Raw genomic sequence first — 23,455 nt, 5'->3', positions numbered from 1 at the left:
AATTATCTACATGCCTGCATGCAGCACATCCATCATACCTGCAGTCACCATCCCAACAGCCATCCATCCAACATGGCATCTCCCAGCACCTCTACCTCCCTCCTCCCAAGACATGTAAACGCCCACACTCACCCACCCAACAGACACCCAGCACCCAAAAGCATACCCCGCACACACATGCACCAAGACATCTACCAAAACACCTCAGACAAACACCTACCTCTCCCTCCACAACAAACCCTTTTGCCATGACCATCCCTGTGTGTCAAAGAAAGCTTTCTTCTCAGAGTTAAATCTTTTCCCTTTTCCTCTCCCACCCTGTGAGACCCCAAAATGCTCTGTCTCCCTCCCCAAGTCCAGCCCTTCCACCTCCACCACCTCCCCTGCCCCCCTGCAAGTACCCATGCTCCTCCCCGCCAAGAAGTCTACCCCTCCCGAGAGTTTCCAACCCTCCCCTAAGCCTTGACCTAAGCCCCCATCCCAAACCCAAAGATCTCTCTCCCAACACTAAGCCCAAACACCCCTTCTACTCCCCCGAAATCCCTGAAGTGCCTGCCGCCCCCTCGATGCTCCTACCTGTGGAGGTTACATGACAGTCAAGAGTCAAGTAAGGGGCACATACAAGTGCATTATGTGCATGTTACACTTGTTGATTTTAGACTGGCCTATGGCCTTCATCTTTGTATATATATTTATATATATACATTTTTTACAATTAATATATTTCAGGACCAACCTGTTGTTGGTTCAAAGGTTACATCTTTGTCCTGCTTTTATTTTCTAATGGCAGTTTTAGTCTTGGCTGAGTTTGTTTGTGTGTGAGTAAGTTTTGTGTGAGTGGTGGTTGTGCTACCAGTTGTGTTTGGGCAGCATGTGTGGTTGTGTGCATAGCATTTGCGCCCCAGTGATGGGTATATATTGTGTGATGGGCATGTATATATTGGGGACATATTGTGTTAGTATTGTGTGGTGTTTGTGTTGACATGTTATTTGCAGTGTTGTGTGTCTGTGTGGTTGTACTGTGTGCGTGAGTGTGTGGAGATTGGTATGTCAGATCCTTTGTGATGTGTGTTTGTGGGGTATGACATATGCTGCATTGTTTGGATGTATGATTGTGTGTGTTCATTCTCTGGTGTTGGTACATTGTGTTGTATGTATGATTTGTCAAGTTGTGGTGTCTATTATGGGTGCTTGACGATGCTTTGGTAGTGTTGCGGTTGTGGTGTAGTTGTGCCTTTTGGTGGTGTTGTGAGTTGTTGTGTGTGACTGTGCAGGTGCTGTGTAGCTGGGGGTTGGTGTGTGTTTCAGCTGTGTGTGTGTGTGTGTGCATGTTAGCCGCAGGGTGAGTACTGTGTATGTGCGTGTGGGTATTTGGCTGCATGTTGGTGTGGGGTTACATGTGTGTCACCTTCGCCACCTGTTCTCAATTGGTATGTTGTGTGTGCATAGGTACTTTGACATTTTACAACTGTGACAGGTAAGTGTGTGTACTCTCTGTTGCTGTCGTCATAGTTGCTGGTTCCAAAGTCGTTGGGCGAGCAGGAGCAGTGAGATGTAGTTCTGGTTCCATGGCGGCTACGGACGGGTATGGCTTCCTGATGGAGAGTGTCTCCTTATATAATGTTGGTTTTCGCCTTTGTTTCCATGATGGTGCAACTGCTACGGAAACCTTGGTGGTGTGGAGCCTCATAATAAATCCGATGAGATCATGGTCTCTGTCGGCCTGCAGGTGGCTACTGTCGACTGTGGTGGTGCCGGCGGTGGTTTGGCTGAATTCTGCTGGGAATACTAACATGGTCATAATTAGGCAGCCTTCTCCGCTAGCCTGTTGGCGGTACAACCATCACCACCAACATGGCAGCCCTGAGCCTGCCAAACTCATAATGACCCCCTATATGCTTTCTGGAGACAACATTTGGATCACAAACATATCCTTGCACTATTAGGCACCTGCCCTCTAAGGCCTAGTATGTTTTATTTACTTCAAGTGGGAATCCACTACATATCCAGATCATTACCCTCAAGGGTGTGTACCGTTTGATGTCAAAAGTAGCTGGACTCCCATTCTAGCAGTTTTGGCTTTCTTGTTGACTATTGTCTTGGGGTTTATTGTGAGAATGCTGTGTCTATTTTCTGACTGTATAAGTAAGCTAGCACTTTCCTGGTCTTACGGGCATCATTTAGACAACAAAGTAGGGCTGCAGTTTCTTCTGAGTGATGTTCATGTTTCTCCGGGTAAGAATATATAACATACTTATAGGCGTGCCTGGAGCCTTTATAACTGTTGCATTGCCACCCTGAGCGTCATTGGTTATCACTGAAGCTTTATGGATTGTAAAACCACTTCCCTTCCCCCACCCACATTGATCTCCTCAAATCTCACTAGAGCGTCTGTCGTCCCCCAACTCAAGGCAAATGTACCAGCATGGTGCACACTATGGGCGGGCATGACTCCCACTAAATAACAGTGCAACTTCACAGTGTTGACCAGTAAAAACATTTGGTCCAGAGTCAATCGCCCCATGAGCTATGTAAAAATAATTTCCTCCCTAAATGTTATTGCTATATTGATATAGATTTTATGGCTTTTTAGTTTAGCCATTCTCGAAAGGTATTCAGATGCAGACTGACATTTGCAAGAGAAGAGAATCAAAAAAAGAAAAGGGGGAGGTAGTCTCTACTGACATTTAGCTCCCTTTGTTGTTGGCTAACTGGAGTTTAAGTGGTTACAACATACAACAAGGGCTCAACCTTAAAACGGCCACGATGCTTATTACCTCCTCGCACCTCTTCCTAATCCCTGTCCTTATTGCCTGGGTTTACTCCCTGCTCCCGAAGTTTACAAGTCTGTCTTTAGAAAAAACGACAAACATTACTCCCCTCTTGTTCTGGCTTAGAGCACGCAATTTACATTAATTTCTTCGCGTCACAATGCAGGTTTGTCAAGTTGTTAAATTAACTTTATGTATGTACATTCCTTTATTTTCGACTCTGCTACAGTGAACCAGGATGGTTTATGCCACATAATTATAATCCCGCTCTCCGAGCAGTTGTATCAGCGCAGACAAACTATGGAGCAGGCAGCCGGTGGACATGCTTTAGTGATCCGGCATGTATTAAAAAATGGAACTTACCGTTCTTGAAGAAATCGGAGCATGTTACAGTGTAGGGCTCTGTTTGAACATAACTAAAAAGGGTGTTAGCGCAAATTTAAACACATTTATATTTGTTTCCTCTCACGAGAGCCCTCACTATCACCGATAATACCGTTGCTTGGCAACCACTTGAATAGGCAGTGATGAAGCATGCTCTCCAATTGGCAGCTTGTGTGCTGTACTGCCACGAAGAAAGTGAATACGAAAATGAATCATTTGGATTTCTCTGCGCCAGATGAAGAGCCTGACCCTGATACCAAGATCAGGAATCAATTAAACTGTCCTCAGTCCACAAGGTGATTGAGCAAGCTGTTGAGGTAGCATTTGTGGCCAGAGAAGGAGCCCCTCCTCCAAAAGTTACTAGGATGTCTCCAGACTCTGATGATGAAATGGCCTTGGGAACTGATGACGAGGATATCGGGAATCGTTTTGTACAGAGCCAAGAGCTCCAGTCCTGATTGATAAGGAAGACTTCTTTAGCCACTACCAAAAAAGGAGCTAGAGTCATTGCCATTGCTTGTTGTGATAATGAAAGTTCTGTCTAACAAATAGGAAGATGTGGATCGTTAGACCTTTCCGAAACTTTGCAGACAAATTCCCTCAAAACTGTGAAAGCGGATTCATTGATGGAAGGTCTATCTTCACAAGGTGGTGATTATTTCCGAAAAAGCAGTTCTGAAACTGTAGACAAAAAGGTAGAGGCGGCAGTAAGGAGAAGGTATGTCAAAATTTGCAGTACATGTAAGCGCCTACTCTAATTATACAATTGAGTCTCTGCTGAATGACTTTTAAAGACTGTCCGACTAGATGCAGAATGGAGTAGATTTGTCACCGACACTGTCACTAAAGGAGCAACAGGTCCGTTTCCTGTCTGACATTCAATCCAATGCAATACTCCATGGCAGGTGATTCTTCTCAATTACGACTCCAGCCCCTGGTGAGATGCATCTCTTGGAATGTTATTGACCTTCCGGACAAGGCCAAAAGAGGTGAGGTGCTAACAGCTGCTAAACAATATGGGGCAGATACTCTCATGCTACATGAAGCACTTAAAATGGGATCAGTGTAGATGCCTCAAAGGATCTGAGCCCTTCACACTGTCACAAGCCAGTCCAGAGGTGTAGTGTTATTGGAAAACAAACATCTTCCCACTCAAAGTCACATGAATGTGGAAGAAAATGGGTGATGTTACATTATGGTGACATGCACACTGTAAGGTAAACAGCTTGCAGCATGCACAGTCTATGCACCTCCCTGTTGTCAAAACTTGTTCTGGCCTTTGTGGGCTGTCTTGCTGGAGGCCCCACACTTGGAGCAGCTTTCGCAGGGCAGCGGAAGCCAGGAGACAGTTGTGTATGCGTCCTTGGAAGGCGGATGCTTCTCAAAAATCTTTGTTACGGCATCCTCCCTTTTTGTGTTACGGGATTTTTGCTCCTCAGATGCAGGAAGTTGTTAAAAAGATTCGGCTGAGGATCAAAATCCGTTAGTTCAAGCTCGTTCAAGCTTCAGAGACAGAGGAGCTCCTCACAAGAGAGTGTTTGGAACAGGTTCTGCTGCAAGAGGTGTGGGCCGTTTCAAGGTAAGGGTTGTGGCCAGGGAGGTAGGTGCTCTGTCTCTGACAAAACCTATGCCATAAGTGACCCAACCCTCTAACCCCCTTGCCCCTTTCGAAAGCATGACTACACCTGGAGCAAAGCTGTTCGTCCTATGGAAGGATGTTTACATTTTGTTGTTCTAATCTAGGACCAATGGGCAGTAGCGATCATCAGATTAGGATATCATTTGAACTTTTTTAGAGGAAACCCATTATTTTTTTTTAACCAACCCTTTTTGTCATAAGGCATTTTTTAAAGGGAATTCAAGATCTTTCGAAGAAAGCAGTGATTGTACTGGTTCTCCAGCATAAAGGAAGATGCTGTTATTCAATAGTATTTCTGATACAGAAGTCATCATGAGGGTACACACACATGTACTAGCTCTAAAATAAGTGAACTCCTTTATTTCTTTTTTCGGAGGGTCAAAATGTCAACATTATTGAGTATTATACCAGTGCTGAGGCAGGGGAACTTCATATCTCTAGTCGATCTACTAAACGCCAATCTGCACATACCTATGTACAAGTTATCACAATGTTGTTTTCGCTTTCATACATAGTATGACCATCTCCAATATTAAGCCCTCACATTTGGCCTAGCAACTGCTATGAGAGTATTCACAAAACTTTTCTCTCCAGTTGTAAGTAGAATTCATCTCTAGGAATATCTGTATTCCTATACCTGGGTGGCTGGTTGATTGTTTCTCCTACTTTCCTCAAAGGGTCAGAGGAGGTATCAACAGCGGCCAATGTGCTGGAAGAACATGAGTTTCTCGAGAATGTGGCCAAATCTAATCTGAACTCAACCCAGTTACGTCAGTTCATCGCATCTCTATTTAAACCCGACATGGGGAAAGTGTTTATACAGATCAACGAAGGGTAAAATTACTATCACATTTGCAGGCTCTCCTTTCCAGGACCGAAGTCAGAGCCCAAGATGGCAAGGGAAATGTGATTTCCATGGCGTATTTGGATCCTTGGGTCTGTCTACACCTGTATCTATTAGTGTGGCCTCTCCATAACTTTTGAAACCCTATGTTTACAGTGGTACGAACAATTGATACCTATGACAACTCAAATTTAATCCAGCCACCAATGGTGGCTTTAGTCAAGAAATTTAACCAGAGGGTTTTTTTACCAGCTTCCCTTCCCCAAGGTATTAAGCAGAGATGTAAGTGGTTCAGCGTGAGGTACAACTCTGAGGAAGTTCAGGGCAGGTGGGAGCCCCAGGCGCAATTCAGATCCTCCCGTTGGGAGCAGCAACATAGAACAGTATTTTTTTTAGCCTTGAGTTGTTTTGCACAGGACCCGAAAGGACAGGTAGTTTATGTCCGAACAGATAAAATGGTTACCAAATCGTTTCTCAATCATCAGAGAGGAATTGGATCCCTAGAGCTATGGCTGTTGACGAAGGAGATTGGGTTGTGAGCAGAGACCTATCTGATTCATCTCTGTGCAATTTATCTCCTGGGGAAGGAGAACACTGGGGCAAACCATCTGAGCCATTTGTTTATAACTCGACTTCCTGGTGTCTACATCCACAGTTATTTTAGGTGATAACAGAAGTTTGGAGTCCCTTGGATGGATCTATTTGAGTCAGAAGAGAATTCTCTGTTTTCCTAGTTTTGTACCCTAATTAATTATAAGAAGGTCTTGGCAATGGATGACCTGTCTTTGTGTGGCCTCAGGGACTTCTGTATTCCTTTAATCCCAAGGGAAATTCAGGAAGACCATGTAAAGGAGTTTTTTTCCCCTTCTGCTGAAATTATCGCTAATTCCTCATTGAATTGTTCATGTACATCCCTCTGCTTTGTCAGTCCCATACCTGGACCAAGCAACACTATTGCATCTGCGCCTAGGGGTTTGGAACTCGAGATCTCAGGGCTGGTTGGCAGATCTAGCAGCTGACAATAAGCAGTTCACATGCCCAGCAACCCTGAAGTTAATGTTAGACATTGGGCTTCATATTCGAAATGTTGTGAGCAAGGGATTTGCAGCCAGCCTCATGCAATCCAGCTAGAGTGCTAGTTTTCTTAAGAGATGGATTTGTTCTTGGCTTGGTAGGTTTCACTCAGAGAAGTCAGTGGGTGGCAATTAGAGATTTTCAAGGTGCCAATTATTTTTCTACTGATGATCTGGTAGGCTGGTATTAGAATTTTTTTTTTTTTTTTAAAACAGTTTCTCGTTATACAGTTTCTTCTTAGGATCTCCCTTTAGGTTTTAAATCTCTGCAATTGGCTCCCTTTGAAATTCTGGAGATGGTAGTTTTAGAGCTCCTTTCTTTCAAGATGCTTTAGTAGCTTTATGCTCTGATGGCCCGACCTACTCGAATCTGAGCGTATAGCACTTGATGTTCTGGAGTGCACGAATAAGCTATTCAGGAAGAGTGGCGCTAGCATTCAATTCTGAAGCAGTGGAAGATAGTGAGAGCTACACACTAAGACACCTTACTACTGAATAAATGCGGTATGACAGGGAATGAAACTGCGATGAGAGGTTGCGATGGCATGTTAGGGTGGTGACGGGAAGCCTTATGGTGTTGTTTAGGGTTGAATCTGCATCCTGTTGCGTGGTGCAGTGGTAATACGGAGTTGTAGACTTAGGCTCCAAGCTCTCAAGTTAAGAATTTAAGGCCTGATTACGACTTCGACGGAGGGGATTACTCTGTCCCAAATGTGACGGATATCCTGCCCGCCGAATTACAAGTCCATTATATCCTATGGAACTCGTAATATCACGGGCAGGATACCCATCACATTTGGGACGGAGTAATCCCCTCCGCCGAAGTCATAATCAGGCCCTTAGTGTGTGGTTAATTTATCGCAAGATTTTCTTTTCCATTTGAGTACTTGTAATTTTGGATTTGCCACGTAATAAATGGCTGTGAGTGCTAGCTTTTGTTTACTTGGGACTTAAAAGTTGTAGTTGGGAAGACATAACACTGCTTCAGAAAAACATGTACCTTTATTGACGATCGAAAACAAGGAGTGGTATTGCACGAACATGGCGCTATGTAACTGGACTTGAGGCATTTAACATAGTCATCCATAGTGCATTGCCCTTGTGCTGACGGTGTGGGAACCTGAAGGTGAAGTGTGGGCATTTTGTGTTTTCTTTTGTTGCTAATAGGTCTATGCTTGGAAACCCACACCTTTGGAAGTAAGGGTTTAGGGCTTAAGGGTGGAGTTCCCACTCCTGGACATATTGCCGTAACCTTCTGAGGAGCTCAGCAAAGTTGTTGTGTGCTCCTCGGAGATGTTCTGCAGACAGGTAAATGTTGTGGCAAGCGGCCCAATGCCAAATTGTCTGTGAGAGATGAGAGAGAGCTGTAGAGAGTGTGTGCCCCCTGTTTTTGCACATGATACATGGATGTCATGTTGACTGTGCATATAAGGACTACTTTGTTGATAAGATGACTTATGAAAGCTTTGAGTGCTAGTTGAACAGCTAGCAACTCTAGATTGTGATGTGTAAAGTTTGATGTGTATGATCCCAAAGACCTTGGACTCAGATCTTGTGGGTGAGCGCCTCACCCCATCTAAGAGGTGTCCATTGTCAGAATGATCTGAGTGAAGGCCTAGAAAAGGCTGCCCCTTCAGAAGATTGATTTTGTTCTATCACTGCAGAGAGCAATAGGTGTGGCTGTCTACCAACACTAGATCCTGTAGCTGACCTCTACCTTAGACCATTGTCGTGAAAGACATTCCTGCAACATCCGCGTGTGAAGACAGGGATGTGGCACTATGGCAATCTATAGCACTACATGCCACAAACAGATGCTTACTGGGTAAGTAACATTTTCCATTCAGAGAGGTGTGTCCCCACCTCAGGTCAGTCCCACCCCTAAGGTAAGCTGCCAGATGTGGACACAGCATTTAGAAATATGCCATATTGGTGTTGGTAGAATTAGAAACTCTGGGACAGGTTATGCCCACTTCCCACAGGAAGTGATCAAATAGGGGGCGTAGTGACCCCAGGGGTATGTAGCCCATGAGCTACTACCCTACACTCCCCTAACAGCCCTAAATTCAGTATTTAGGAGAGCCCTTGGCACCAGGAAGTCAGATTGCTGCTGACTATGAAGGACACTCAAGAGCTGCGAAAGCAAAGACTGAGGAAGAAGCAACTGACTTGGCACCAGCCCTGCTGGCCTGTCTGCTGTTCCTGCCGAACTGAGCCAAAGTAATCTCGTCCTGCAAGCTGTTGTGCCTCCAAAAACCTGGGAGGACTGCCTGCCTTCAACAAAGTCCCAGGAACTGTGGAGCAGCGGAGCTGCTTCCCTGTTCCCTGCAGGCACCCGAACAGACCTGAGAGGACTCTGGGCTGCCAAAACCTGGCACCAGAAAGCACCACTGCACCCATTCTGCCTAGCCCGAGCTGAAGTAGGCCAATGGTGCCTGCGTGGTCCCCCAGCCCTCCAGAGACAAAGCCTACCTTATACTTGCCTACTTTAGGCTCACTACCGCCGCCTGCAGCCTCTATTTGCAGCCCCCCTCAACCAAGAATGCTACCGGTGCTGAAAATCAGATGCCTCCAGACACGACACATCTGCACCCATTGCCCCTGGCGAATAGGACCTTAGGTGTCTCCACATCCCGAGCATAGTGAGAGCTCAACTCACTTGCTGATCCAATCCGAATGGCCTCTCAGTCCAAATCTGCAGTCTCTTTTTACCCGGACCAATCCCTATTGACTAACATTGGGCACCCAACACTCTATTGCACCTCTGCAGCGTGCTGCCCGGTGTGACCTGTTGGTGTGGCCTTGGACCTTGCCCCATATGTACCTTAAGTCCAGGAGACTGTCCTGTACATCGATTTGAAGTGCCTGAATGCAGCATATGTTTTTCCCCCATAGGATAACACTGGGCACCCAATGCTGAAAAGCACCTCTGCACACGGCTACCCCAGTGTTGCCCGAGGTGACCTGTTGGTGCTACCTCGGACCTTGCCCCCACCCCAGTGTTGCCTGAAGTGACCTGTTGGTGCTACTTTGGACCTTGCCCCATACTTTAAGTCCAGGAAATTGGTCCCATAAGTCACTGTACTATACTTGTGTACAGTATTTGTTATTCTTCCATAGGATAACATTGCCTCCTCTGAAAAATGCACTGTCGACTTTTGAAACCTGAAAGTATTTCTCTTGCAAAACGTACTTACCTGATCATAGTGATTCTGGTACCTAAATACATATAAAGATACTGGTTATTTTTGTAAATTGATGTGGATCTTCTTATCGTGGCCCCTCCCCCGTCCTTTGGCTTTCGGTTTTATTCTTCGCTTGACCCATCTGTGTGTGCCCTGAAGAAGGTGTGTGGTTTGTTGACCATCTGACACTGAAACATGCGTCGACTTCTGTGCTTCAATTGTACAGACACCAGGCGAAGTTCACATTGTGTTTATGAGATATGCCTAACCTCATATTTGTAATGATTTATGCATAGGATATTGATAGAGTGATTATCTGTGTTTATATGAAACAAATTTAAATCTCAATATATTATATTCCTTACACATATATTCCTTTACTATGTAATCATGTATCTATATATTTACTACTTTAGTCCTACTGTACAAGAGGAGAAAAAAATACTCTCTTAAAAGCTTTACTCTGCATCACCATATACCTCTATCAATCTATACTCTGGTTCCACTCTCTGACTCATCCCAAACCCATTCAGCAACTGTGATCTCCAGAAAACCCTTCCTAGACTACCCACCCCTACCCCGGCTCACCCCAAACCTCAATTTACCACTATAATCTCCCAAACTACCTGTTAGAAATGGTGTCTCTAGTTGGCAGAGGTATACATTCTTGTCCAAGTAGGGACCACAGTCCTAGTCAGGGTAAGTCACAACACAATCCAAATTATCCTGTGTCCTCCCTCTGGTAGCATGGCACTGAGCAGTCAGGCTTAAATTAGAATGCAATGTGTAAAGTATTTGTGCAATAAATCATACAGTAATACAGTGAAAACACCACAAAAATACCCCACACAGGTTTAGAAAAATAGATTTAGCTGAATAACATAAGGTTAAAACGATGAAAATTCACTGTTCACCAGCAGAGTTATGAATTTTTTAAAAATAAATCCCACTAAAGCGCTTAGAAGCACAATAGCTCCAACTGGGGCTATCACAGCATCATTAATGGAGTTGTTCCCAATAATCCGACGCCACAGGCACTGGTCACGGAGTCGCATGGATCCCAAGGTACAGTACCTTTTGAAAATGAAGAAACAAAGACGTCGCACAGAGTCAGGGAGATGAGGCGTCGCTGGGTCCAGTGAGGAGTTAGTCCTTTACGGGGAGATGAGGCATCAGTTCCCCACTGCGAGGCAGGTGCAGGTGAGGCATCGGTTCCGTATGGTTGCAGGGGGAGCTGGAGCAGCGTCGGTAGCTATGCGTCGGTCCCTTGTGACCCGGCGGGGTCGATGGATACAGTCAGTGAAGACGTGATGTATTGACTTCACAGTCTCGCGATGACCCTGTGTGATGTCAGCTGTGTTGCAGCAGCATCGGTCTTGCGTTGCAGGCTGCAATTGTTGCATGCAACGATGTCCACAGAGGGGGAGCAGGCTGCGGCGTTGGTGCTGGCGTCGCGCTGATGTCATTCCTGGTGTCACTGAAGTTTGAAAACTAGCAAAAAGCTAGTTGGTGAAGTCTGCTGTCCCTGAGTCTTCAAAACAGGAAGCAAGCTCAATCCAAGCCCTTGGAGAGCACTTCCGGAGAAGGCAGAGTCCTTCCAACAAAGTCAGAGGCCAGCAGGTCAGCAGGTGAACAAGCAGGGCAGCAGTTCTTTTCAGAAAAGCTGTCCAGATGAGTCCTTTGGGCAGCCAGGCAGTTCCTCTGACAGAGTTCAAGTGTCTGCTTTGGTGAGGTCAGAGACCCAGTTTATATACCCAAAAATGCCTTTGAAGTGGGGAAGCTTCAAAGAGTGGTTTTGAAGTGCACACGTTCCCATTTCAGCCCAGTCCATTCTGTCAGGATCCCTGTGGGGAGTTAACAGTCCTTTGTGAGAGGGCAGGCCACTTGCCTTTGAAATGTTAAGTGTAAGCTCCTCCTCTCTTCCTGCACAGGAAGACACATTCAGCATGCAGATGAATGAAGATGTGACTGAGGGTCCTGTGTTTATGGTTGCCTGGGTGGAATGCACAAGGGGAGCTGTCAACTAGCACAGACCAGACATGGATTTGAGACAGGCAGTAAGGCACAGATGGCAGTAAGTGCAGACAAAAACCCACTTTCTAAAAGTGGTATTTCTAAAATTGTAATATTAAATCCAATTTCACCAGTTAGCAAGATTTTCTATTACCATTCTGGCAATACCAAATATGACATGGCTACTCCTTCCAGATCAGAATCTACCACTTAAAAGTATATGAGGACAGTTGTAATACTAGTCTACGGGAGGAGCAGGCCTCACAGTAGAGGAAAATGAATTTATGAGTTTTTCACTACTAGGACATGTGAAACACATAAGTACATCTCCTGCCTTTTACCTACAAAGCACCCTGCCCTATGTGTTACCTAGGGCCTACCTTAGGGGTGACTTATATGTAGAAAAAGGGGGGTTTCAGGCATGGCAAGTAGTTTTAAATGCCAAGGTGAAGTGGCAGTGAAACTGCACACACAGGCCTTACAAGGGCAGGCCTGAGATATGGTTAGGAGGCTACTTATGTGGGTGGCACAATCAGTGCTGCAGGCCCACTAGTAGCATTTAATATACAGGCCTTTGGCACTTGTAGTGCACTTTACTAGGGACATACAGGTAAATTAAATTTGCCAACTGAGCAGGAACCAATGTTACCATGTTTAGGGGAGAGAGCATATGCACTTTAGCACTGAATAGCAGTGGTAAAGTGTTCAGAGTCCTACAACCAGCAAAAACAGGGTCAGAAAAATGGAGGGAGGCAGGCTAAAATTGGGGGATGACCACCCTAAGGCTGTCAGGTATAACACAACCCTAATTAATTGCCCATCATTTATCTATCCTTTGACTCATCCCAAACCCAATTTTAATACTATGATCTGCCCAATCCCCCTTTTACAGACTCTTCCATCCTCAATCTCTCCTTTACTTATCCCAAACCTCATATTTCTACCATGATCTCCCACTTAACATTTCTGGATTCTTCCCTCCTCTATCCCTCCATTATTCTATTCAATCTAACTAACAGACTCACAATCCTCCACTCAAATTAACTCATACCTTCCTATACAAATACTAGTATTGTACTCATATTTCCCTATACTTATCCACCATTAATCCTCTTGGGTTCCAGGGTAGCAAGCTACTCGCCGAATAGCACTTCAAAGCCTCGTCAGGGGTAGTAAGTGTTATATAAATATAATTACTATTAGAGTAGGCATGGGTACTTAGGTATGTTATTCTCCACTGGTCCTTTTTTATTTTTTTGCCAACAGGGTTGTTTTATCTGAGGTAGCACCTTCCTTTCATTTTTCTCAACAATTGGTAGTCCTTGTTTGTTATCTGTCACCAGCATCTCTGGAAGAGTAAGCATTACATTCTTTGGATGTGCAGTTTGCTCTTTCTACCTGTACTGTCAGAAAAGTGCCAGTCAGGAAAGTGGACTTAAACCCTTTATATCCATATTTAGCAGATGATTGAAACAGACATCATCACTTTCCAGAGGGAAGGTAAGATTCTCTCTGGATCTATTCAAGGTAGATCAACTTGTGGAGTATCTACCTCATGGACGTTTTGTGAAGGCGTCTTTATGAAAGACAGCTGTGTGGCAACCAAATGGACAACTCCGCACACATCTGTGGCTTATCACAGACTTTATGTGGGTGAACATACTGCCTCAGACTTGGAAGGTAAGTTGTTAGAATTTCTAGAATTGGTATGATTCTGTTCAAATGCACATTTAGTAAAATTCACTGAGGTTCGCATGATTGCATTCTGTATTTATTATGTATGCTGTTTCATTTAACTGCTTGGGTATCGACTCAAGCAGTAATGTCTGGGACGGGGAAGATGGGCGAGAAGCAAATGCCCCCGTTACTCACTGGTAATCTTCATTAGTCAGAGTCCATGTCTTCCTCATCACAGTCCTCAGTTTTCCTGCTGCCTTCTCTGAGAGATTGGAAAATCAACAGCAAACAATTATAATGATTGTTAGGATGAGTATTTGCAGGAACAGAATAGCGCTCAACTGTCTACTGTAATTCTAAGCAGGAAAAATAGGGCAGCTAAGTTTATATTTTTTTGATCAAGATAGACTTGTAAAATTTGGGAGCAGGGAGTAAACTCAGGCAGAATGGACTGTGACCAGGGGTGTGGTCAGGATGGCGCCCGGAGCTGTTGCTTGAACGAGAGCGGCGGTCTAGCCTGCAGTGCATCCTACATCATCCTGTCCCAGGACAGCCTCCAAGGCCGCTGCTGGGAGCATGCTGATTTACGTCAGAGGCCCCTGCTAATCTGGTGTACAGGGGAGACTTTAACAACACAGTGGAGCGCAGATGGATCTGGTGCCTCTGTTATATGACAAAACGGCTGCACTTTTGGCCGACAAGTGAGACCCATAGCCCTGAGAATGATCGCTTATGAAGCCCTCTTGTGCATCAGCACCTCCGGGCAGCAGGATGCAGCATCCCCTTCCTTGCAGAGGAGGCTGGAAATACTGTGAACTTATTGGAGCCACCAGCACGAGTTGCTATCCTTGGAGGCCTTCCGCATCCAGTCGAGCAGTGGCACCTATAGCTGTACAATACAGGACAGCAGGCACTCTCTGTTGTGGGTCCACCATGGGGAAATTCCTTGCTGCTATTGGAGCAGGATGTCATTGTGAATTGGACCACTGGTGGCAGGTGGACTGTGCTTCCCAAGTGGTGAAACCACCCCTGCAAAAAAAATAACCCTGAACAAAAAAGACCTTGGCCTACTTTTCACATGCTTCTGACTTCCTGGTGGCTTCTAAGGGTTGGCTGGCCATGCAACCCTCCCGACAGGATTATGCATACCCCAAGACAACAATGTGGATGAGACGGGAACTCTCTGGCCACACCCAGCATCTGTGAGGGCCACAACAGAGACTGACTGTGGGTCTGGCAGCCTGATTGGAGTACAGACCAGACCTGTGGTCTTAAATCTATTGCCCTGAGCAGCTCCACGAGAGGTGATCGCAAAGGGGACCTTGTGTCTGTCTGACTGCCCACAGCTTGAGCTGGACATCCAGGGCTCAACGAGGGATCTGCTGTGACCATGGCGAACTCCCCCAGGCCCAGAAGTAGGGGGCACTACAAGGGGAACACCCCATCACCATCATACTATGACTGCAGTCGAGGGTGCTATAGGGCAGGTCCCTTCAGTGCACCTGACTGTAGGGGAATCAGAAGAAGACACACCTGGCCCGCAGTGGATCGTGACTTTCTGGTGCTTTGTGAATGCACAACCACTTGCTTCATAGGAGTGCGGTGGCGCTGGACTTGGTGACCCCCGCAGCTGCACACCATGGGTGACTGATGGACAATAACTGACCTCTCCGTGAGCGACGATGGTGAATCCAAGCTCACCACGGCGACCCCCCTCTCTAGATGGACTGAAGTCAGAAGCCTCGGTCAGGGCTATGATGCAAGGGGCAGAAGTCATGCACCAACTGGAAGTCACGCTGGATAAACATTTGGGGCAATTTGAAAAGATATTGCAAGCCATACTGGAGTTGAAGATAGATGTAGTGTGCATAAATGTGAGCTTACTTCAAATGGATCCCCGGAAGCTGGTAGAAAGAGTAGATGAAACAGAGTCTACATTGACCATGATGCACTCTGTGGTGCAGGGGCTATAATCTCACTTCCGTGACCTGCGTGCAGATGTCACTACATTGCAGCAGAGATGGCAAAGGGACAATCACATTGGAATAGCATTAGATTGTTGGGGTTCCCAGAGCGCACAGCAATGCCTAGTGACAAACTTTCCCAGACAATGGCTGGAGTCCACTTTCCTGGCCGGCAGAGTGCCCAGATACTTTTCTATCAAGCGTGCACACAACATGCCGGGCCATGCTCCACTGTCAAGAGCTTTGCTGTGGCCCGTTAAAGCACACCTTTTGAACTTTAGGGATGGGGATCTGATCCTTCAGCTTTTCTGTTCTAAAGCCCCCTTCCAATTTGAAGACGCCACTATCACTGCATACCCCGAATAAACTATGGAAGTGGATCAATGCCATAACTCCTATGATGCTGTTAAACACCAACTTTGCAACCTCAGACTGAAATATGAAATACACAGCTTGCACACTCGTATGGATCTACTCTGTACTGCGGAGCTTTGCCTCCTGGCAATCCTTCTGAATATCTAGCATGGACGATGTCTGATCATTGCCCGCTCCAACTTACACTGCAATGGAGGAGGGCTTGGCCCTGTATACCTATGTGGCGCTGCAAATGTTGGTGCTTCGTAATGCCCTTTTCCCTGATGAGTTGGCACCACATATTGCACAGTATTTTCCACTGAATGAGGGGACCGCTTCGGATAGGGAGATGAAGTTGATGGCTCACAAGGTGGTTGCCGGGAGTTATTGCCTTGACACAACCTAGGAGGTGCATCAGACACCAAAAGGGAGATTAAAGCAAAGGAAGAAGCAATGTAGCACCTTAAAATGAGACAGTTGCAAAGTTGTGTGGAGAGCGATAGACTTCACCAGCTGCAGACAGACCACCGAGACACCGAGGCAGGCCTTCGGCAATTACAAACACACCTGCCCACTTACATGCTGAAGGTGATAGATTGGGATGATTCTTGGCGTGGATGCCCAGAGATGACTGCTCACACTCTCCGTTCGGAGCAGTGAGACTAGATATTGGGTGTACTGTTAGTACACAGAGAGAAATTAATGATGCCTTTCTTGCTTATTATCGTGCTTTATACTCAAGACCTCTGCCCCCTCTGCTGACACCCTGGGGCTCCCCCTGCATCTGGCTAGATCCACTTCAAAGAGTGGAACTTGGTGCGCCCCCTACAGATACAGAAGATATGTTTAGCCATCACACTAAATTCCATGTGCCAAGACCCCAGGTACGGATAGGCTCTGTATAGAGTAATATGCAGCCTTTTCCACCACATAGCCACTCTACTCCAAGAGATATGCAAAGAGGCATGGGATAGAGGCACACAACTGAAAACTCTGAGGGAAGCCCTTATAGTGGTGCTCCCCAAACCGGGATGGGAACCCCCGGATGTGAGGTCATATCGACACCTGTCGCTCTTGAATCTTGGCTACAAAATACTGGGCATGGGTTTAGAGAACCAGCTGTTGCCCATCATTGCATACCTCGTACACGCAGACCAAAGTGGGTTTATTCCTGGCCAGAATATCTTTAATAATTAACATTTTACATTTAATTTAAAAAAAAGAAAAACAAAACTTTTTATTTTAAAACTTTTTGCTGCACTTTTCTTGGCCTCTTATCAGGTGCTCTAGTGGTAGGGTACAGGTCTGTAAGAGCTCCCCTGCCATAAGTTAGTTGTTTGGAATCACAGACCAGGTCAGCGCTCTAGCTGCTGCCGGTCACCTGGGTTCCTACGCCAGCACCGGCACGCTTATTTTTGGGTCGGATGCGGCCGCGCAGCGAGGAGCACATTGTGAGTCACGGTGAACGGGATGATTTAATGTTTTATTGCCTTTGATGGTGTGCTATTTTTAACATTTAACATTTAATTTTTAAAAAAGAAAAACAAAAATTCTTCTTTTAAAACTTTTTGCTGCACTTTTCTTGGCCTCTTATCAGGCGCTCTAGTGGTAGGGTACGGGTCTGTCAGAGCCCCCCGCCATAAGTTAGTTGTTTGGGATCACGGACCAGGTCAGCGCTCTAGCTGTTGCCGGTCACGTGGGTTCCTATGCCAGCACCGGCACGCTTATTTTCAGGTCTGATGCGGCTGCGCAGCGAGGAGTGCTTTGTGAGTCTCGGTGAGCGGGATAATTTAATGTTTTATTGCCTTTGATGGTGTGCTATTTTTAACATTTGATTTTAAAAAAAGAAAAACAAAAACTTTTCTTTTAAAACTTTTTGTTGCACTTTTCTTGGCATCTTATCAGGTGCTCTAGTGGTAAGGTATGGGTCTGTCAGCGCCCCCCCGCCATAAGTTAGTTGTTTGGGATCACGGACCAGGTCAGCGCTCTAGCTGCTGTTGGTCACGTGGGTTCCTAAGCCAGCACCGGCACGCTTATTTTTGGGTCGGATGCGGCTGCGCATCGGACGCGCTGCTGGCACGCCCCTGGCGTACCTAAGGAAAGCCCGTCTGCGCCTGTCTGCGTCTGACAGGGTCCGGGGATTCTGCACTGCCTCCGGCTATTCCAAGGTGAATCGTCTATGCATCTCACACCCTTCACGCCCTAGAAGCAGCCTCGTCGTACAAGCATTTGAGACCTTTGGGCTCATAAAATTGTACAGATTGGGTCTGTGAACTGTACGGCTGGGCACCTCTGACCTCAGCTGTCTGCGAGCCGTTACTTGGAGAAAGTAAAAGGATTCGCTTAAACAGGGCTAAATCTAGGAACCCTCTGGTCTGTGTATTGATGAATGTGCGGTCCCTTCCTAAACACAAGGCAGAGATTGAAGATTTGATTTACTGTCATAAGTTAGATTGTCTTTTTATCACAGAATCCTGGGCTAAGACCAACTCTAATCCAGATTTTATTGCAGAGACACATTTAGGATACTCCTTCTTTAGACTAGATAGATCTACGGGCAGAAGGGGTGGGTTAGCGATTATTTGTAGGTCTCATTTCACATGTCAGTGGGAGCCCGCAAATTTTCTATCAAAGACGTGTGAGGGCTTGTATTTCAAAATTCGCCAGAAAAATAGTATTATTTTCGGGAAGGACTTCTGGTCTACAGACCCCCAGGCTATCACGCAACATTCTTGCAAGACTGACCAAATTTAATTGAGCCACTGGCTATTTCCACAAATTTTATTATTTTGGGGGATTTTAATCTCCATTTTGATGATAGTCAACACAATCATATTAAGGACTTGGTCGATTTTATGGCGACTTTTGACTGGGATCTTAAAGTCACTTTGGCCACTCATTCGGCCGGTCACATTTTAGACTGCATTTTTGCCCATCCTGAGTATCAAGTGACGGTGACTAACATCCCTCTGGAGTGGTCTGATCATCAAAAAAACAAAAGTACACAGTTCCAGCCAATAGACTAGTACAAATGTATACAGTAAGTCATAGGGGGTCATTACAAGCTTGCGGCCGCACTCCCGCGGACCCCATTACAACATCCCCGCTGGGCCGGCGGGCGCAAACCTAGTTTAGGCCCGCCGGCCCAGCGGGGATGAGGCCGCAACATAGGAGCCGGCTCCTAATGGAGCCGGCGGTGTTGCGGCCGTGCGACGGGTGCAGTAGCACCCGTCGTGCTTTTCACTGTCTGCAATGCAGACAGTGAAAAGCTGCACGGGGCCCTGTTAGGGGGCCCCTGCACTGCCCATGCCAGTGGCATCGGCTTTGCAGGGGCCCCCAGGGGCCCCAGGACTCCCCTTACCGCCAGCCTCTTCCTGGCAGTGCAAACCGACAGAAACAGGCTGGCGGTAGGGGAGTCATAATCCCCAGGGCAGCGCTGCCCTGGCGGATTATCACCGCCGGGGCTAAAACGGCGGGAAACCGCCGGCCCCGGCAGTGCGACCGCGGCGGTGGGTCTCTGTACCGCCAGCCTGTTGGCGGTACGGACGCCACATTTCCCCTGGCGGTCGGAGAGTCTATGAGTCTGCTCCTATTAGAAAAAGAGCCCTCACTCACCAAATGGTGACATGCTTCATCATCTGGCTTTTGCTCCTCGTCAGGCCGGCACTGCAATGCCTGACGGGCCCCTCGTGGGGGTTCTTTGCCGGAGATCTTTTGAGTGTAAAGAATGCCGGTAGCTGAGTGCTAGTATGTGGGATTGGTATATGGGTATGTGAAAATAAAAATGGCTAGAGGTCTGGAAATATCGTATTTAATCAACCCAGACCCCTGTCATGATTCAAAACAGGGTGTGGGTAAGGATTAGAAGTAATGTCTAGTCCACCCTCAGAAACAAAAAAACTGTCAGTCCCTGAATTGGGGGAATGTGGAGAGTTAGAGTACAGAACTAACTATACTTCTATCATCGGGTCAACATGTTTCTCGCAAACAATGTCTGTTAAGATCGGTGCGATTCGTCAGGACCAAAAAACGGACATAATCTACATGTTATAAACCAATACAGGATTTCTTTGTACCACAAAAACCCTCCTTGTATTAAAGGATGGGCCCCATCGGGATAGCGATAAGCATCAGTGGTCCAGGCTTGTATAGTCAACCCGCTCGTGTGGCCACCGGGTGGATAACCTACCCCTGCTCCGCGTCCCAGAAAAAAAGATCATCACCTTTTAATCTTTAGATGTAGGAATTTATATCCTGATCAACACACGAGCATGAAATGCAATTCTGCATGACAGTGGAACAGGATCACAAAACATCTGCTAAGCCCAGGCTTGACTGCTGGGTGGGAAGCTGCGGGTAGCTCCTCTATGTCCGTTTTAGACGGTTTTGATTAAGGTATTAATTCCGCTTTGAATCAACTGGCTCCAGTGGTGACTGGGACCTCGTCAGTATATAAAATAAACTAGTTGTCCATGGTTCAATAAGGACCTTAAGCTTTTGCAAAGGCGATATCGCCAACAAGAAAGGCACTGGAAGCTTACTCCCAATTCAGAGGAGAAGGATAAGTTGAGAATATAGTCCTGAAGGTCTATAAGGATGCATGCTCTAAGGACAAGTCGGACCATTTAATTGCAAAGATTAAAGGTGCATCGAATACCCCAAGAGAATTATTTAGGGTGGTTCGGTCTTTGACGACACCCCTGAGGTGGATAATTCTCAGGAATTCTGTAATAAAGTGGCATCTTATTTTGAAACTAAAATCTTACAAATTCACTTAAACGTTTCGCACTCTATTGAGATGCAATGCTCTTCCAATGTCTTTAATTCTTCTTCAGACATCAACATTCCACTGCTCACGAATTTTAAGCCTTTACTATCTGACAGGATCAGAGAACTCTTAATGGGAATTAAATCAGGCTCCCCTAATGATCCTTGTCCACCCCACATCCTACAGATGGTTCCTGAATTAGACGCTCCGGCTCTTGTGCCGGTCTTTCAGGAGGTGTTATCTACTGGTGTCTTCTTCCCCCCATCCTGGAGGGAGCCAATGGTAATCCCTCTGAAAAAGAAACCGGACCGAGCATCTCATGATCTGAACAACTTACGACCGATTTCCTTACTTCCCATTTTGGCAAAAAAGTTCGAGAAACATATTAACTATGAGCTTTGTACTTTTTTTCAACACTCTGGCAGCTTAGATCGGTCTCAATATGGATTCCGGAAGGCCCACAGTACTGAATCAGCGTTGTTGACGACATCTGACACTATTCATAGGTTGTTGGATGAGGGGCAGGAAGCAATTGTGGTCCTGCTGGATCTTTCTGGTGCATTTGATACCATCTCTCCTCAGAATATGGTATCAAGACTCCACTGAGCAGGGATTAGCGATTCTACCCTTATGATTTTGGTGTCCTTTTTGGGCGATAGACCGACTACTGTGAGCTGGGCCGACTTCAGGGCTCCTGCTTTTTGTCTGCTGTGCTGCGTCACTCAGGGATCGGCTCTCAGTCCTACTCTGTTTAATGTCTATGTTGCCCCTTTGGCCAAACTGATCCATTCGTACGGTTTTATGCCCACCTCCTATGCGAATGACACCCAACTGATCATCCCGGTGGCTGGGAATAACTGGGAGGAAGTGGCTGATCGGTTTTGTAACTGTATGCGTGAGATCAATAGTTGGATGGGTCAGAATTGGTTAAAGCTTAACAGTAATAAAACAGATATTGTGCTTTTCGGATCTAGCAATGAGGTGTGGAATTCCCGATGGTGGCCTTTGGAGTGTGGGGAGCTTCCCTTCCCTATTGCTGCCACAAAAAATTTGGGAGTCATCTTCGATAACTGTCTGTGTTTTAAGCCTCAAGTAAACACCATGGTCAAAGCAAGCTATTGGACTTTAAAAACATTGAGGAAAATCCTTCCTTTTCTGCAGCAGGAGGAGAGAGTGATGGTCATTCTGGCATTGGTAATGTCCAGATTGGACTACTGTAACTTTCTGTTGTTGGACCTGGATAAAATGTCATTGAGAAAGCTCCAACTGATTCAAAACAATGTGGCTCAACTCATTCTAGATCTCCCTTGTTCGGCATCTGCCAGCAATAGCTTAAAACTATTGCACTGGCTTCCGGTCGTGAGCTGGATCATATTTAAAACTCTATGCCTAACGTTCAAGGCGGTACACGGAGGAGGAGCAGACTACCTAGTTGCTAGACTACTGTGGTACAGTCCATGTCGGCAATTTAGATCTAAAAACGGTCATCTGATTCAAATCTATCGCACTCGAAGGGCGAAATGGGAGGATAAAGCATTTACAGTATCGGCTGCTAAGCACTGGAACTCGCTCCCTTGGGACGTTAGGAAGGAGGACAACTTCCTGACTTTCAGGACGTTGGTGAAAACCTGTCTGTTTCCTCGTTAACTGGCTTTTTCTGCATCTGGTGCTCTTTCTCAGACTCGCACTGCACCTACTCCAGCGCTTCGATGCTAAGGCCGGAATGCACTTTAGAAATACTTAAATACAAATACAAATAATATTAGTGGCCTCCTTGGTCCCAAGCTGGAACCGGTGTTCTGATAGTGGTCTCACTGTACATCGAGAAGCCTTTGATACACTAAGGTGGGGATATTTGTTAGCAACTTTGGAGACAATGAACTTTGGCCACGGCACTTGAGGTGGCTTTGAGCATTGTACAAGCACCCAGTAGCACGGGTCAAGATGGGACAGCTGATATCTGAGTTTGACTACAGAGAGGATCTTGACAGGCTTGCCCTTTATCGGATATGGTATGATTTTTGCCTTACCCATGGAGTCACTTGTCTGTGACATGGAGTACACCATGTGATCTCCCTCTTTGCAGATGATGCCCTTGGGTATTTACGGGACATCAGGACCTCACTCCTGAGCCTTATAGAAATCCTAGAGAATTTTGGGATGGTTTAGGGCCTTTGTGGTAATTGGCCAAAAGCCTGTATGTTTCCTCTACACCAGATCCTGGAGCAGGCCAATACAAGCACAATGATGCTGACCTCTTTGATGAAAATTTGGGGGTGCCCTGTCCTCTATGAGTGAATCTCTGCCATTCTGGACATCGCTACCTCTGTCTCTAATGGGTAGGATGGCAATCTCCACATGCTTATTTTTCCTCTCCTATTATACTTTTTTGCAGCATTGCCCATTATGACTTCCTGCTTTTTTGCTGACCTCACCAAGCTCCATGTGGAATTGACATGGGGTTCTGGCAGGAGCCAAGTGGCGCTTTCAATCAATCAATTAATCAATCAGTGCTTGTATAGTGCATTTACTCACCCGTTAGGGTCTCAAGGCACTTTGGCGTGGGGTGAAGTGTAGCATATACTGGTGAGGTGGTTCTTAAAAAAAACAATTCTTCAGTTCCTTCGTGAAGCTGAGGAGGGAGGTGGTTTGTCTGATGTGGAGAGGGAGGGAGTTCCATGTGGTGGCTGCGAGGTAGAGAAAGGAGCGTCCTTTTTTCTGGTTTTCCTGGTGCAGGGTACTTCTGCGAGAGAGAGCTAGGCTGAGCGTAGGGTCCTGTGGGG

The 23,455-nt window shown here is 46.2% G+C and overlaps 1 protein-coding gene across 3 annotated transcripts in view; it reads right to left on the bottom strand.

Annotated features, from left to right (window-relative positions):
• Positions 1-23,455, bottom strand: part of LOC138249932 (uncharacterized) — a 521,389-nt gene that overhangs the window by 212,143 nt on the left and 285,791 nt on the right. The window lies entirely within an intron of this gene.

This window comes from Pleurodeles waltl, chromosome 8, assembly GCF_031143425.1.
Source record: "Pleurodeles waltl isolate 20211129_DDA chromosome 8, aPleWal1.hap1.20221129, whole genome shotgun sequence".
In the NCBI taxonomy this organism is placed as follows: domain Eukaryota; kingdom Metazoa; phylum Chordata; class Amphibia; order Caudata; family Salamandridae; genus Pleurodeles; species Pleurodeles waltl.
This window is presented reverse-complemented; position numbering and strand designations above follow the sequence as displayed.